General features: G+C 38.1%; 1 long non-coding RNA gene across 1 annotated transcript in view; it reads right to left on the bottom strand.

The window, feature by feature from the left end:
• Nucleotides 1-755: 755 nt before the first annotated feature.
• The window catches only part of LOC111560837, a 60,384-nt gene continuing 45,584 nt past the window's right edge, over nt 756-15,555 (bottom strand). Inside the window, exon 3 of the long non-coding RNA XR_002742977.2 lies at nt 756-1,532. This is a non-coding gene — a long non-coding RNA (uncharacterized LOC111560837). The remainder of the gene's footprint in view (nt 1,533-15,555) is intronic.

Raw genomic sequence — 15,555 nt, 5'->3', positions numbered from 1 at the left:
GACACACATGAATCTTCCACAATTCCAAACTTGATTTAGAATCTGGCCATATCATTATTATCATGAATTATACTGAAGCCACATAAGAATCCCAGCTAAAGTGTACATATTGGCAAAAGTCTGGGTAGCAAAGCATTGAATATTTATTTTTTTAATAATTTTAAATATTTATATTTAAAAACTAAAAAGTCTAGGAACACCTGGGTAACTCAGTCAGTTGAGCATCTGACCCTTGATTTTGGCTCAGGTCATGATCTCACAGTTCATGAGATCAAGCCCCAAGTCAGTCTCTGCACTGACAGTGTGGGGCCCCCCACAGTGTGGGGTCTCCTTCTCTCTCTGCCTCTCCCCAGCTTGTGCTCATTTGCTCTCTCTCTCTCTCTTTCTCTCTCAAAGTAAAAAAATAAACATTAAAAAAAACCTTCATCTCTTCAAAAAAAAATGAGAAAGCCTAAAACCAAAATAATATATTAAGGAGGCTCCTGAGTGACTCAGTCAGTTAAGCGTCTGACTCTTGATTTTGGTTCAGGTCATGATCTCACACTTTGTGAGATCGAGCCCCACACTGGGCTCCATACTGAACATGGCACCTGCCAGGGATTCTCTTTCCCCCTCTCTCTCTGCCCCTCCCCAGTCCTCTCTCTCTCAAAAAATAAATAAATAAATAAACACACAAAAAAATAAATATTAAATGATACATTAAGAAAAATTCAACACTGAAAAGATAAATGAATAAAAGGCAAATGACTAACTCATGATTTATACATCAGTTGTTGAAATATTTATTAATAAAATATTGACATATGTCATTGACATATGTCTTGCATGCTTTGTACATTTTTGGATAAGAGGACAGAAAGAAGGAAGAGAGAAAGGAAAGAATGAAAGAAAGAAGGGGGGGAGGAAGGGAAAAAGAAAGCAGTCAATCCAAGTAGGAGTGAAGTGAGGTGTAGGGACCACCTTTCTGTAACATTTTTTTCTCATACCTTCAAAACAATCATTTTCATAATGTTAAATAAGAAAGACAAAAATATCTCCTAACAACTTAGAAGTTTTAAATCATGGAACACCAAAAGGGCCATTCTAAATGCCATATTTAGTAAAATTAAGAAACAGAGAAAACTTTGCTAAATATGATAATTAACAGAAAGAAAGAAAATGTTATATAGGAATTAAGGCACCCTTAGCTTTGGAAATCTCCGACTCATGCTTAACCCTTTCCTCTCTCTCTGTCCAGCCCAAAGAAAATTAATATTTTTCCATTTTGCCCAACCTCATGAATCATTTTGTTTGTTCCCTTAAAATTCAGAAATCCTTGACAGCTGGTGATGCTGTTTCCATGCTAAAGGCCACAGGACTTTCACTGTCCCATTCGCGGGAGTCATTGTGAACAATGACTAAGAGTTGTCCCAAGTGTTAACAGAACGCTGCTCCTCAGCCTTCTGTCTTCACAGCTGTGTTTAGCTCTCATTTCTGCTGAACTGAAGCTGCCAGATGGGGCAGAAAAATCCATCTTATATTTTCTTTTGACCCTGTCAATAATAAACATGAGTTTTAGGAGAACCAACAACTCAAAAATAGTTAACTTATCCCACCACCTTTTCTACACACACACACACACACACACACACACACACACACACACGCATGCACATACAAGCTTTTCAAACAAATAAATAAATAAATCCATGTCAATGACAAGCCTTAGTAGTTTTTCTAGCTTCATAAAATTATCTTAGAGTTCTAGGTGCGCCTAGGTGGCTCAGTTGGTTGGTTGGTTTGACTGGGTTTTACCATTAGACTCTCCACTGAGATTTTAAAAGCAAAATTCATTAACGCAAATTCTCTTCCAACACCGTATTCTTCCTTATTAATTTGACTTATTATTGACTTATTACCAAATAGCTTAGTTATTTGGCTGTGCTACAAGGACACTTCCTACTTGTGTAAGTTGTATGGTTAGACTCAGCCAAAATCAAGAGCCAAAAGACATGAAAAATGTGGTGAGGGACACTTTACCAAACCAAGGCATGTTGAGACCTACCACTAGGATCTAAGCCTGCTCAACTGATGTCACATATGCAAAACACAACTAACAAGTAGCACTCTCTGAAGTTTGCCAAATTTCCAAAAGAGAGTCAGAACTCCTGCTATAACTGAAACTCATCCAAATGTCTTCCTCACCCCACCGTCCATCAACATCACCTCCAGATTTGGGGACTTAGCTTTCAGGCACCACATCCACTGCCTCCGTGATAATCTAAAGATGACTTCTGGAAAGTTAAAACTAGTTTCATCTTAAAAAATGATAAATCATCACCAAGGAAATCATTCTTATTCTGTATTATCTGTAAATAATAATTTTAATTAATAAATTTATCAAAGAATGGGGACTTGATATGAAAAACTGGTCTATGGCAATCACTACATACTAAGTTGAACAAAATAATCAAACATTTTTTGTCTTATATATTAAGTATATCATTTTAGCTCTTTCTGCTTCTACTCCCCAGGTTATAAAGTGATTAGGAAAACCAGTGTTCCTTCCCTGGTAGGAGAAACTATAAAAATGGTTTAGATAATACGCATGGCACCTTTATAAAATATAACAGTAAATAAGTTAATCTATTGAAATAATAGAAAATAGAATCAAATAGAAATCTTTTTTCCATTTGAATTAATTTCAAAAGATAGATTTTGAGAAATTCCAATAGAAGATTTCTATTCCTCCAGTCTTTTCTTATACTCAAGGTGCATTTTGTTATTACCATCTTGCTAAAAGAAAGGTATGAGTACATGTGTCTCTTTAGAATCTCAGTTACAAACCAGATTTATTGTATGTTTCCATTTTGTTATAGTCTACATCTTGGCCACAGTTGGAGAGTGGGTTGGGGAAAAGAAAGGAAATTAAGAGAAGGAAAGTAATGTGGAAGGGTTTTGTACAGGAAAGGGATATCCAGGATGAATTGATTTTCTTGAAAGAAATGTGTGTAAATAAACTGAAATGACACTGTTTCACAGAATTAAAAGTAAAACTCGATTTATTGAAAGAGAATAAATATAAACCATACAGGGTATTCTATAACATAAGTCCGTTACATGAGTCTCTTAGTACCCTATATATTGTGTTCATAAGCTTGCACCATAAAGGTAGGACAATCAGAGAAGCAGTTCTTGGATGGAGAAATGTTCTTTTTCTCTCATTTAAAAGTAGGGCATAATCTTCAGGCATCATGTGACATTGTCAGAATGTTTCGTGTGACCATTCCGTAGGCTCTTCCTCTCTAACTGATTAGAAGCAACGTATTTAATGTAACAGAGCTGTCTAGATCCAGTTCTTAAGAGGGAAAGCCACAAAAACCTTTGCTGATTAGAATCCCTGACTCCAGTTTGTACGAGCCTGCCTTATGTAGCTTGTCTCTTCGAATGGCGTTGCCTCCCCTTAACTGCAAGGAAACAAATAAGGTTCGTACACAGGTTTAATTTGGCATCAAGCTTCCACTTAGTCCCTTGTGATTGTTTATTGCACATCTGCGGCTCTTAGTCTCTTCCCTCTGTCTGGAGCTTCCTCTATAGCCACGTAGTAGAACCAGTCTGTCACTGCTCTTGGTTTCCCTCTTCAGTGTGTGCATCCCATTTTTACTGATAATGTTATCCTGGCCTTGCTTAGTGACCAAAAATATATTCTCTTCATAATATATTTTTGAAGAATATATTCCAAAAGAGTCTTTGAATTGTTTTAGTCCTTACTTTTTTCCTTTAAAAAATGCATGAAGAAAATAAAAACCCCATCAAATACCATTATGCCTATTGTTGCAAACTTGGTAAGATCTTACTTAACTTTTTCTCCTCTTCTTTTCTTTTTTTAATTTTCTTTCTTTCTTTACTTACTTATTTACTTATTACTATGGTTCAAGACTCACAAAAAAATACTAAACAATGACTGATTCTCATAACTGTTTTGCTGAAATAGCAGCAACAATTACCTACATTCTGGGGTGTCAGATTGGTCCAATTCTACAAACTAAGATTAGGAGCAAAATCTTGAAAACACTTTGGTCAGGTCTCATTGGAGTCTTCTGAGCTACGGGGCAAAGTTAATGCTCTTTCTGAATATTGGGATTATCAATTACATGATTTTTCACTCAGCCAAAGATTCTTTTCAACTTCCTTCAAACCCCAACAATTGTTTTTTATTTGAAATTTCACTTCTTTATATAGTTATTCATCCATTCATTTATTCGTTTATTCATACCACATTTCTTTAATAGATATTTCTTGAGCATCTAGTGCCAGACATAGAACTTTAAAGCAGGAAGAATACGGTGGAGGTGCACCTGGGTGTCTCAGTCAGTTGAGCAACTGACTCTTCACTTCAGCGCAGGTTGTGATCTCATAGTTCATGGGTTTGAGCCCCAAGTCAGGCTCCGAGCTGGCAACATGGAGCCTGCTTGAGATTCTCTCTCTCTCCTTCTGTCTCTGCCCCTTCCCTGCTCAAACTCTCTCTCTCTTTCTCTCTCAAAATAAATACATAAACAGAAAGAAAGAAAGAAAGAAAGAAAGAAAGAAAGAAAGAAAGAAAAAGAAAGAAAGAAAAAAGAAAAGAATATGGTAGAAAAGAGCACCGGATGGGGCACCTGGGTGGCTCAGTCGGTTAAGCGTCCGACTTCGGCTCAGGTCATGATCTCACGGTCCGTGAGTTCGAGCCCCGCGTCGGGCTCTGTGCTGGCAGCTCAGAGCCTGGAGCCTGCTTCAGATTCTGTGTCTCCCTCTCTCTCTCTCTGGCCCTCCCCCGTTCATGCTCTGTCTCTCTCTGTCTCAAAAATAAATAAACATTAAAAAAAAATTAAAAAAAAAAAAAAAAGAAAAGAGCACCGGATATAGACTCAGAAGATCAAGAGTTCACTGAGAAGCAGGTACCAACCTACCTGTCCATCCTCATACCACTCTATAGATCAGCCTAGAATGCATAACAGGTCAAACATTCTTTTAGTACCTGGAGTTATCTTACTGGGTAAAGAAACAGATTCCAAAAATGGTACAACAGGTAGACATGTGCCCGGAATACCTGGATTCAAATCTCAGAGTGGCCACTTTTAGCCACCTGACTCTGAAATGGTGTTAACTCTACGACTCTGTCTCTGACTTTAAAATGAGAAGATAATGATTGATGACTTCATAAGTTGTCATTAAATGAGTTAATAATTATAACATACTTAGGACACTATCTGTGATGGTGACTGTCTGTGATGGTTATATATATACCTGGCAGTATATATATAAATGTTTATATAAATCAATATTTATATAAAGTTTATATTTGTTAATTAAATTTAAAAAGTAAGCTATGTAAGTTATGAAAATGGAATTACTTCGTACACTTGTAAAATGCTTACAGCAATGCCACAAGTACTAACTAAAGGTTAGTTATAAATACTGTTACTCAACAGCTCTCTTCTGGAAAGCCCAGATCCCTCCTGCAGGAATTCTTATCCACATCCATCCCACTCTATGAGACCCTGCCAACCAATCACAACTGGTTTGACCAAAAAGAAAGCACCTGACCAAGGGCAGATGATGCAATAGGGGTGACTGGAGCAGTCCAATTTTCTCTCTCTGGAATTTCCATTGAGGGTATAGAAGAGAGTCAGGGAATTGGTAGTAAAAGCTGGGGTTGAAATTCACTCAGAGAAATAGCAGGGGCTGGAACAGTAGCTGAATCATATTCACAGTACAACGTGAGAAAGAACTCCTGGACCCCTGCTGACTACTCAGCCACATAGCTGAGTCCTCAGTCACCCTCCTGCCTCCGAACTACGATCCAGTCATCTGGACACCTAAGCATGCTGTGGTTTCTCTTTGTACCATACTGCCCAGTGCCCTGCTATTGGTTTCCCTGAGCTGTGACCAAGTGGCAAGATTCCTCTCTTTCTTATTTCCACGGAAATCTTAACAATAGACCACCAGAACATATGCATATTTCTTGCAAGTTAAAGAAACTCCTCACTATATCGTAAGGACCTGTTGCACAGAGGAAACGTTCAAAAGTTCAAAAGGAAGCTTTCAGTCCTGTCTGGATACAGAATCACCTGTAGTGACTTTTCAAACGCATAGCCTGGGACCTACCATCCAGATGCGAATTCAGTAGTCTGGAGCAAAGCTTTGGCATTAATGTATTTCTGAATGTCCATAGAAGATTATGATGTACACCTCAGGCTGAGAATTACTGAAGGATTGTCAAAGAATGACATGGACCAGAGCCAGGAAAAGGGAGGGAACAAAAATAAGATGGCGACCAGTGCTTAGGGATAAAACTATATTATGATCGCCTCACTAATAATGTACCAATGGGCACTTTCCCAGACCGCTGTAACATAAAGTGTAGAATAATCTTTCTAGAATATATAATACTCTTTCAAAACCTTCACTGATTCCCTGTTGGGCATAAAATAAAGCCCAAACCCTGAGCCCAGTATCGAGACCTCCCATAAAGTACTCCATCAAAGTACTTCCTTCCATACCTTTACATTCCCATCTATACCTACCTTTTGGTCACTTCCTGAACATTCTGTGTGCCATTATACTTCTAAGTCTTTAATTCACACTAGTCTCTTACCTCTTTCCTATCCTTTCTGTACATCCTGAAGTAATAATTGTAATAGTAATAACAATTTTCAGATCACAAGGTGTTTTCTTCAAACATTGTTACATTTCTCTTCATGGCAGGAACCATGAGAAACAGATTATGCTCTTTATTTCAACTTTCTGATCCAGAGACTGAAGCTCACATGTTAAGTGACATACCCAGGATCTGGCATATAATAGGAAGCCAATAAAAACTGACCAGAAATAGGACACCGAACCAAGTTTTTTAACATCAAAGTCTAAGATTTTTCTTTCATTTGTTTCACTTTGTTTTAATTAACTATGCCACACTACTTCCCAAAGTTGAAATCTCGGTCTTTCAGAAATCAGATCCAATGACATGCCTTCAAGTCTTCCATTATGTCCCTGATCTTAGCATGCAGCTTACAATGATTAAGAATGATAGCTACCATTTTTGAATTCTCAGTATATGCTGGGCATTATGGTAAGTGTGCTAGTCATGTTATTATAGGTGCTACTTTACCAAGGAGGAGACTGAGGTACCAAGAAAGTAAGACAACTTGCCTGATGCTATCCAGCTAATAAGTGACAGAACCAGGCCATTGCTTACAGAGCTCATGTACTTGACCCTTACACAAAGCTCCCTCTCCACCCAGCTAGTACAGTATTTTGTTTTGGGTTAATTTTTTTTTTTAATTTTTTTATTTCAACATTTATTTATTTTTGGGACAGAGAGAGACAGAGCATGAACGGGGGAGGGGCAGAGAGAGAGGGAGACACAGAATCGGAAACAGGCTCCAGGCTCCGAGCCATCAGCCCAGAGCCTGACGCGGGGCTCGAACTCACGGACCGCGAGATCGTGACCTGGCTGAAGTCGGACGCTTAACCGACTGTGCCACCCAGGCGCCCCATTTTAAGGTTAATTATTAACATGCATTTCTCCTCCCTAAAACTCTTCGGTTAGGAATTTTCTCCGATCACACTCCACCACCGCCATATAAACACCAAAGTACTTCAACCATTTAATAAATATCTAGAAAAAATGTATTAATGTGAGTCTGCCAAGAATGAGACCAGAAGTTTTGAGAATCAAATGCTCAGAAGAGATTTGATTTAATTCATTTTATTTCTATCTAGCTTTATTTTCACTACGCCTCATCAAATTCATCTAGAACAAAACAGTGTATCAAGGTTTTTGGCTGATCGAGACTTCCTTCACCCTATGGCATAAGGGTCAAAGGAGATAAGGTTTAGAAACTCCCCTGGGCAAGTATAAAAGAGCTGACACATTTGTATCCGCTCCGCCCCTCAACTTGTCCTGAAAGACAGTCCTCCAAGACAGTAATGGAGACTGCTGTCTGTTCCAGAAAGTTCTTCACCTCAAAATTTGGCTTTTCTATACTCAATACCATATGTTTTCTGAAACTGTGGAGTCTCCTGACCACTTTATGCCTGGCATAATTAGGGTAAATAATATGAAAGGTGAATGGACCCTGGAATCCCAATTTTCTAGAATGCCACTGAGTGATACTCTCATTCCTCAGAAACATACTCCTGCCACACGTCTCAAAGAAGTCACACCTGTTTCTGCATTCTTTGTCTTTGAGGTTTCCATCACCCTGTGATTCATTGATACTAATCAACCTCTCTTGACCCATCTTATTGACATTATTTTGACCAGGATCCCTTGATAATTTTCACCAGTCCCAAACCTGTCTGGCTTACAGGTGGTTCTCATCGCAAACCATTGAAGAATATCAACAGTGGGTTAGCAGCAATGGCTCTGTTCACCCAAACAGCTTGTGACAGTCCTCGCACAGATTTTTATCTCTTTACATAAATCTCCATCAGTGTTGCAGGCTCAGCCACAGAATTTTAAAACCATATGTTTCTGATACTTGGGTATTTCCCCCCCTTAGGCTTTGTGAATGGAAGAGAGATATAACATCCTTATTGTTATTTCACTGACAAAAGGTTCATTCACACAACCTAAAGTCACTTGAGAACGAGGCTTCATGATGTCTTATTTTCAAGTATTGTTATCAATTCCGTTTAAGTTTATAAAGATTGCAATACATGTTCACATTAGAGGAACGCTCAGTGAATCACTCTTGTCCAAGAATACTCCATAGTTTATATTTGTCCATTTTTATTTTTTTATTTATTTTTTAATTGTTTTAATATTTATTTTTGAGAGAGAGATACAGAGCATGAGCAGGGGAGGGGAGAGAGAGAGGGAGACACAGAATCTGAAGCAGGATCCAGGCTCTGAGCTGTCGGCACAGAGCCCGATGCGGGGCTTAGACTCACAAAGGGTGACCTGACCCGAAGTTGGATGCTCAACCAACTGAGCCAACCAGGCGCCCCTATTTGTCCATTTTTAATAGCCATTAGAAAACATTTAGAATGCGCCGCCACCCCCCCCCCCCACACACACACACAGTGTTTTCACTATTCATAAAAATAAAAATGAAACAGGTTTGGGGTTTTTTAACGTTTTTTGTTTGTTTTTAACTCCATGTGCTAGAGATAGAGTGTTTCAGCTGCATGAAGCCAATTCTGATTTTCAGGGAAGTCTTACTCTAAATACTCTGTATTATGTTTACCATGATCATACCAACTTCCATTTCTTAGTTTCTGCATGTAACTAATTAGCTAAACTGTACTGCGTACCTGCGCTGTGCCAGGTCTGCTAAGCAGGTTCCGCACAGAATCTCATTCAGTATGAGGTGAATAACTATTATGAAACTCATTTAGCAGGTGAAGAAATGGAGCCTAAAGAGATGGAGTCAATTTTTCAGGGCACCCAGCTAGTAACTGTGGAGCTAGGATTTGAACTCCAGCGTGTTTCCCTCCAAAGCCTAAGCTTTTAAGCATGTGAACCACTTATAAAGACATTGACTCAACTGCAACCCACAAAACGGGCGTTCTGCCCCAGTCAGGGTTCAAAGAGCTCTACTAACTGGTTTTTCATTGTGTGCCAACTATGTAATAGTCACACCAACTACACTGGCCATTTAGCAGTGGCTAGATCTGATCTCCTTGCTTCTCAGGCCTTCCAGTGAAATTGGAAAGAATCTGAGGCCAGTGATGATGTATAATCCCTGAGACCAGTGATGTGCTTCTCCGTAGACTGTATCGAAAGGGTTTTTTTTCCAGAACCTGTTCTCTTTAGCTATTAGTTCAGTCCCTCTACTTCCTTTTTTCGAAGTATTTTAGCCAGTATCCTGTGGCTATGCAGTAAAAAACTGCCCAGGTTTTAGTGTCCTTAAAAATAAATTTTCATGTCAATTCTTTACCTTCTCTTTCCCCTACCTCACATATAAAAAAAAAGAAAAGAAAAGAAAAAGAAAAAAGAAAAAAAAAAACTCTCCCAAATTCCTAATTCTCCTGGCTGGAGGAGTAGGGAATTGCATAACAATTTGCAATATATCTTTGAAAGCACCCTTCCAGGGGTCTCTGACATTATGTGGAGTGACTACGTAAGAGCCAAGTCGAGTTTCTGGAACTGTTCTCTGCTAGAGAGTGACAGGTAATTTAAGATTTTAAAAAACTTTTGCCCTAGATAATACTTGAAAATCCAGCCTCATATAAAGACTCGCTTTCTCCCCTTTAAATCTGTTCTGAGGTCTCAGTTTCTTGTTTCCAGGCCTACATATGCTATCATATATAATGTCCGTGGAAACATATTGATTTAAAGATCAAGTCAGCAATGGAATTGGGCTCTTTGCAAGTTACCTTGGTTTAACTACTGAAAACCTTTGTAATTGCCTCTGAGACTTGAGTCACTGGAACTTTAATTCGCTTGTGCTCTCACACGGAGGAACTTAACTGCTCACTCTAGGATTCCACCCCTCCTAAGTACCTTCGGAAGGGAATGACAAACCAAGCAAACTGCCTATTTGTGGGCATAAGGGGAACTCCGGTAAAATCTTAGCCACAGAATAACATTCTGGATATTATCCATCTGTAAGACTGGTTGTTTGCCACGGCTGTCCCGGGAATCATACATCCTAGGACAGTCATGAATTTTAAAAAGGACCCATTGACTTCTGATCTGTTGGTTTTGAGAAGGTGAGGAGGCAAACAGTGGAGATGGTGACTCAAAGTGGAACACATTTTAAGGGAAACCTGGAGGAGAGGTCAGAGCAGTGAAACGAGAAAACAGAGCAATGGCTTCTCCAAAAGGAGCTTTCTGTTTCCCAGTGGGGCACACGGGCCCTCTATGCTCTCCTATGAAAACCACGAGATTACGTCCTTAATCTGGTGCATATATTCCTTGAATTTAAAGGTCACTTTTCCATAAGAGCATTTTCTTGTTTAGAGATACACTGAGGCACTAGAAAATTATATGTAGAACGCCACTAGGACTAATTTACTGGATTCTCCATTGAGCACTTTCTCAATCAACTGTACTTTATATCACATGACATAAATATGTGCGGAAGATGTTAGCATTGTTCAAGGCCATGTGGTAATGAGCTTTTTAATGTTTTCATCTGTATGTGTGTATGCTTCCTGTCTAGACAGTTAAGTGAGTTATCTTCATCAGTTCATCAGTAAGAAACAATATTGAAAATAATTTCCTTTTCCTACTGTTTGCATTGAGAACTAAAAGTCATTATGTAAAAAGAAAAAAAGAAATATGAACCGCTCCTGAACTTTTCGCACTACTATGTTTTTTTTTTCATAATTTTGACCCCATGAATTAATCACAGTTCTCCAGAGAAACAGAACCAACAGGATGTATGTATATAGAAAGAGATTTATTATAAGGAATTGGCTCATGCACTTATGGAAACTGAGAAGCCCCAAGATCTGTAGTTGGAAGCTGAAGAGTGGGAGTGCCAAGGGTTTGTTCCAGCCTGAGTTCAAAGGCCTTAGAACCAAGCAAGCCTGTCGGTGTAAGATCTAGTCTAAAAGCCTGTAGGCTCAAGACTCAAGAAGAGCTGATGTTTCGAGTCCAAAGGCAGAAAAAGTTCAAAATCTCAACTCAAGCAGTCAGGCATGAGACGTTCTCTCTCACTTAAGAGAGGGTCAGACTTCTTGTTCTATTTAGGCCTTCAACTGGTTTGATGAGACACACCCATATTAGGGAGGATAATGTGTTTCACTCAGTCTACTGATTCAAACATTAATATTACCCAAAAACAACCTCACAGACATACCCAGAATAAGTTTTGACCAAAGATCTGGTACCCCTGGTCAAACTGAGACTTAAAATTAACCATCATATCCCATACTATAACCTTTCTAGTTCATTATTTGGATAAGATCTAATTTCAATCTTTTAGACATCTTACTGAGGTTCCTAAGATAGTCAAAGATATTCATTAAGTTTCATAGCAATATTTATAAAATCTTTAAGAGGTAAAAGTGTTTTGAGTGATAATATACACGAGGTAAGCAAAACATTTTTTCTCAAGCCATCTGTCTATCTTTCCCTATAGCAGGTGCGTATGAAACAATAGGAATGATCCTCCTGCTAGAAGTATATTAACTAATGTTAACCAAGATTTCAATAAAGTATGATATGTCATTCTATATAGTTTGGTCAGGTCAATAGCTCGGAACAACATACTGAGATTTTCTGTATCAGGAAGGTGACTCCTTCAAACTTAACCACAAGCCTCATAAGGTTGGCCTCAGAAGCCTAATGCTAGAAAACAAAACTATAAAGCCTCTAAAACTATCACGGACACTCTTAAACAAAATTTCAAAATGGTAGAGCCAATTTTCACAAGTTCCCTAGCTTAACAAGCAGAGTATAAGCAGACAAACAAATTTCCCGAGTTCTTGTTTTCCATAAATACAGAAATCTTGTAATTATCTCAAGAACCATACATTATTTATTAGTTTCAGGCTTTAATGAAGGAAGACTCAATGTTTATCACATTAAAATGGGAGAGTGGGGTGTAAAGGTGGGCGGGGAGGAGAAAAGCATGGTTCTTAATGAATCTGGCCTTATGTTTCTTCAATTTTTTTATCAGCAATTTTATGCTCTGCATGTAGTAAACAAAAATGGTGACAGTCAAACATGCATTTTGCATCATAACAAACCCGTTGGATCTGCAAACAGTTGTTTAAGGTGCTCCTTTTCCATCAAGAAAAACAATAGCATTTATTAGCAGCATTTCACTCTACCCACATGATTTGTGTGTTCTTCACTCTGAAAGTGTCAGCTGTCAAATGAAATGATGGGGACTGACAGTTCAGAATTTTAAAAGTTCAGCTCCTTTCAAAAGCACTAAATGAACAAGAGCTGCCTAATTTAGGCTGAAGAAAAAGCAACAAAAATCCCCTGTAAGGATGCAAGGTTTTATTCTACTTTTGCATGCTTAGTATGCACAGAGAATGTTAAATACTTTTCAGCTGGATACACTGTTAATTCTATGAGTGAGAAAGATTTCATTAGGTGAGCTTCAGGCAAGAGTGGGCGACAAATGGAATTCCCTTTTATTTTCTGAAATTCACAGTATATGACCCATATCCAATGATAAATGGTCTATAAACTCTCTTGCTGTATTTAATTGCATAAACTTCCATTATATTCTACTATTAACACGGGAACACTTTGACACAAGATATCAGAAGGGGAAAAAAACCAGTAAAAAATTAAAACCTTCACTCGTCACAAAACCAACAAAATCTCAGTACCCCTCAGAATCGTGTTTCAACATGTAAGTTCCAAGCACGCAATTTTAAATATTTTTTCAACCAATTAGTTACTTTTAATTTTGGTAGCACAAAAATCTATTAATCACTATTTAATTATCTGGAGCCCTTGCCTGCCTAATTAGTGCTTTCCGTATTGCATCTCCAACTAAACCGGGGACCCTATCAACTCATTTATCTGATACGTATTTGGTGCACTGGTGAGTTAATTAATGAAAAAAGAAAAAAAAACTCATTTAAATGGTTCATTCAAAAAAAAAGCTTATTAAACACTTTGAACATTAAATAAGCCGACTGATTTTATTGGGTTTTCATTGCCCTAAAAAGCATTATATAAATGCAAAATCCCATGTGACATTTCTGGGTAAATATACGTTGGAGAAGGAATCAGAAGCAGCCGTGATCAGTTGAGTAACAATCCCTCTTAAGTACACTGCCTGAGGCTGCAGGCTTTTGAAATCTTTTACACAAAAATGGGGACAATGATTAGACATGAGATTTTATTTGGAATTTTCTGGTGTTAGTTAGGAACACTAAGCATGACTGTAAATGAAATTGCATTGTTATATTCTAGGTAATGTAGTGTAAAATGGTCTATACTATAACTGTGCTTTTAATACTGAAGAAAACAAAGAGTAATTTCCAGAACCCAGCCCATCCCTCCACCACATCTCCGTTTTGTTCCGTGCTCGCCAAGGGACTGTGGGCTTGTCTTCCAGCCTTCTAGCTCATACAGCAACATCTGCCCCCCAGAAAGCTTTCCTAAGTACCCCCCAAACTAGGTCAAGGGCCCCTCTTGGATATTCCAACAACACTTGGTCCTAAACCTTTGCCTTGCACTTACTGTGAAGTAGCAGTGGGGTACGGTGGTAAAGAACACCGCTTTGGTTTCAGGAAGACCTGAGTGTGAGTCTAGATTCAGCAACTAGGTTGTTAGGATTAAATGAAATTATCTAAGTGAAGGATCTAGCATGGTGCCTGACACATCATAACTGTATTATAACCATTAGTCATTTTTTCAAATTACACCCTACTGTGCTTGTCTGTTCAGATGTTTCTCCTACTAGATCCTGAGCTGCTTGCTTGTGGAAATAGACACACGATCTATCTTTTTATTTCCAGAGCCTCACACCGCGTCTGAAAGAGAGCAAGCATCCATATATTCCTGCAAAATGGATAGACAGAACAAAGAATCTGCAGTCAAGGAAGCTAAGGGGTTTAACTGTAAAATAAGTGAACTGAAATTAAATTTCCCTCCTTCTTACAGATGTCAGTAAGAATTCTGAGGCACAGTTCCATACATGTTAAAGGTTTATAACATACTTCCAAAAAATCGCTATTTCCCTATTATTTACACCCATACTGCTTTTTCTGGATCTCCAGGAGATTGTCAAGTAGACACAGTTGTCTGATTGCTCATCTGAATATTCATTTCGTGAGTCTCACCAGGTAAGAAATTATCCATAGGGTATCAGAAATTGTCATAGCATGAAAATATTCAGTAGTGAGCTGACCATTTGTACGATTAGTTCCAACTCAAAGTCTCCTCTGCAATTAACATAGCACCTATCTGAATCCAGAGAATCAACATCTTGATGAGTTATAATCCTGTTAAGAATCTAATGTCTGCAACTTCCTATGCAAATAGAATGCAAATTTAAAAGTTAAACTGAAATCTTCTAAGTGCAGGATTTCATAGTTTATTAAAGTGATATTCAAGGCCTGCTCAAGTCACTGTAGGTCTATCAAGGTCAAGCAATTGGAAAAGGGAAAAGCGAAAAAGATGAGATCCAAAAAAGAACAATTTAAAAACCAAATGATTAGGAAACCTGTCTGAAAATTAATAAAGCCATAGGATATTTTTGCAAAATGGATCTTGTCTATGAGCATGCTCTGAAAGTCAAATATGAAGACTTTGATAGTCTAAAATTGTGTTGGAAAGATTATTCAAGAATCTCAGATTTGGTTAATTCTTCACTGGTTCCAAGAATTGAATAAGTTTTTGTTGTACCTAAATTTTATTTTTAAAATAGTTTCTACTATTTTTCATTATATATTTCTAGATACAATCCCAACCAAATACTTCTTCTTCCAGCTACTATCTTTGAAATTTTGGTTTCAAATTGTTTTAAGTATATTTATTTTTTTTTTTAATTTTTTTTTCAACGTTTTTTATTTATCTTTGGGACAGAGCGAGACAGAGCATGAACGGGGGAGGGGCAGAGAGAGAGGGAGACACAGAATCGGAAACAGGCTCCAGGCTCTGAGCCATCA

This window comes from Felis catus, chromosome B3, assembly GCF_018350175.1.
Source record: "Felis catus isolate Fca126 chromosome B3, F.catus_Fca126_mat1.0, whole genome shotgun sequence".
NCBI classification, from domain to species: domain Eukaryota; kingdom Metazoa; phylum Chordata; class Mammalia; order Carnivora; family Felidae; genus Felis; species Felis catus.
The sequence above is the reverse complement of the archived record's forward strand: the minus strand, read 5'-3'. Positions and strand labels throughout refer to the sequence as shown.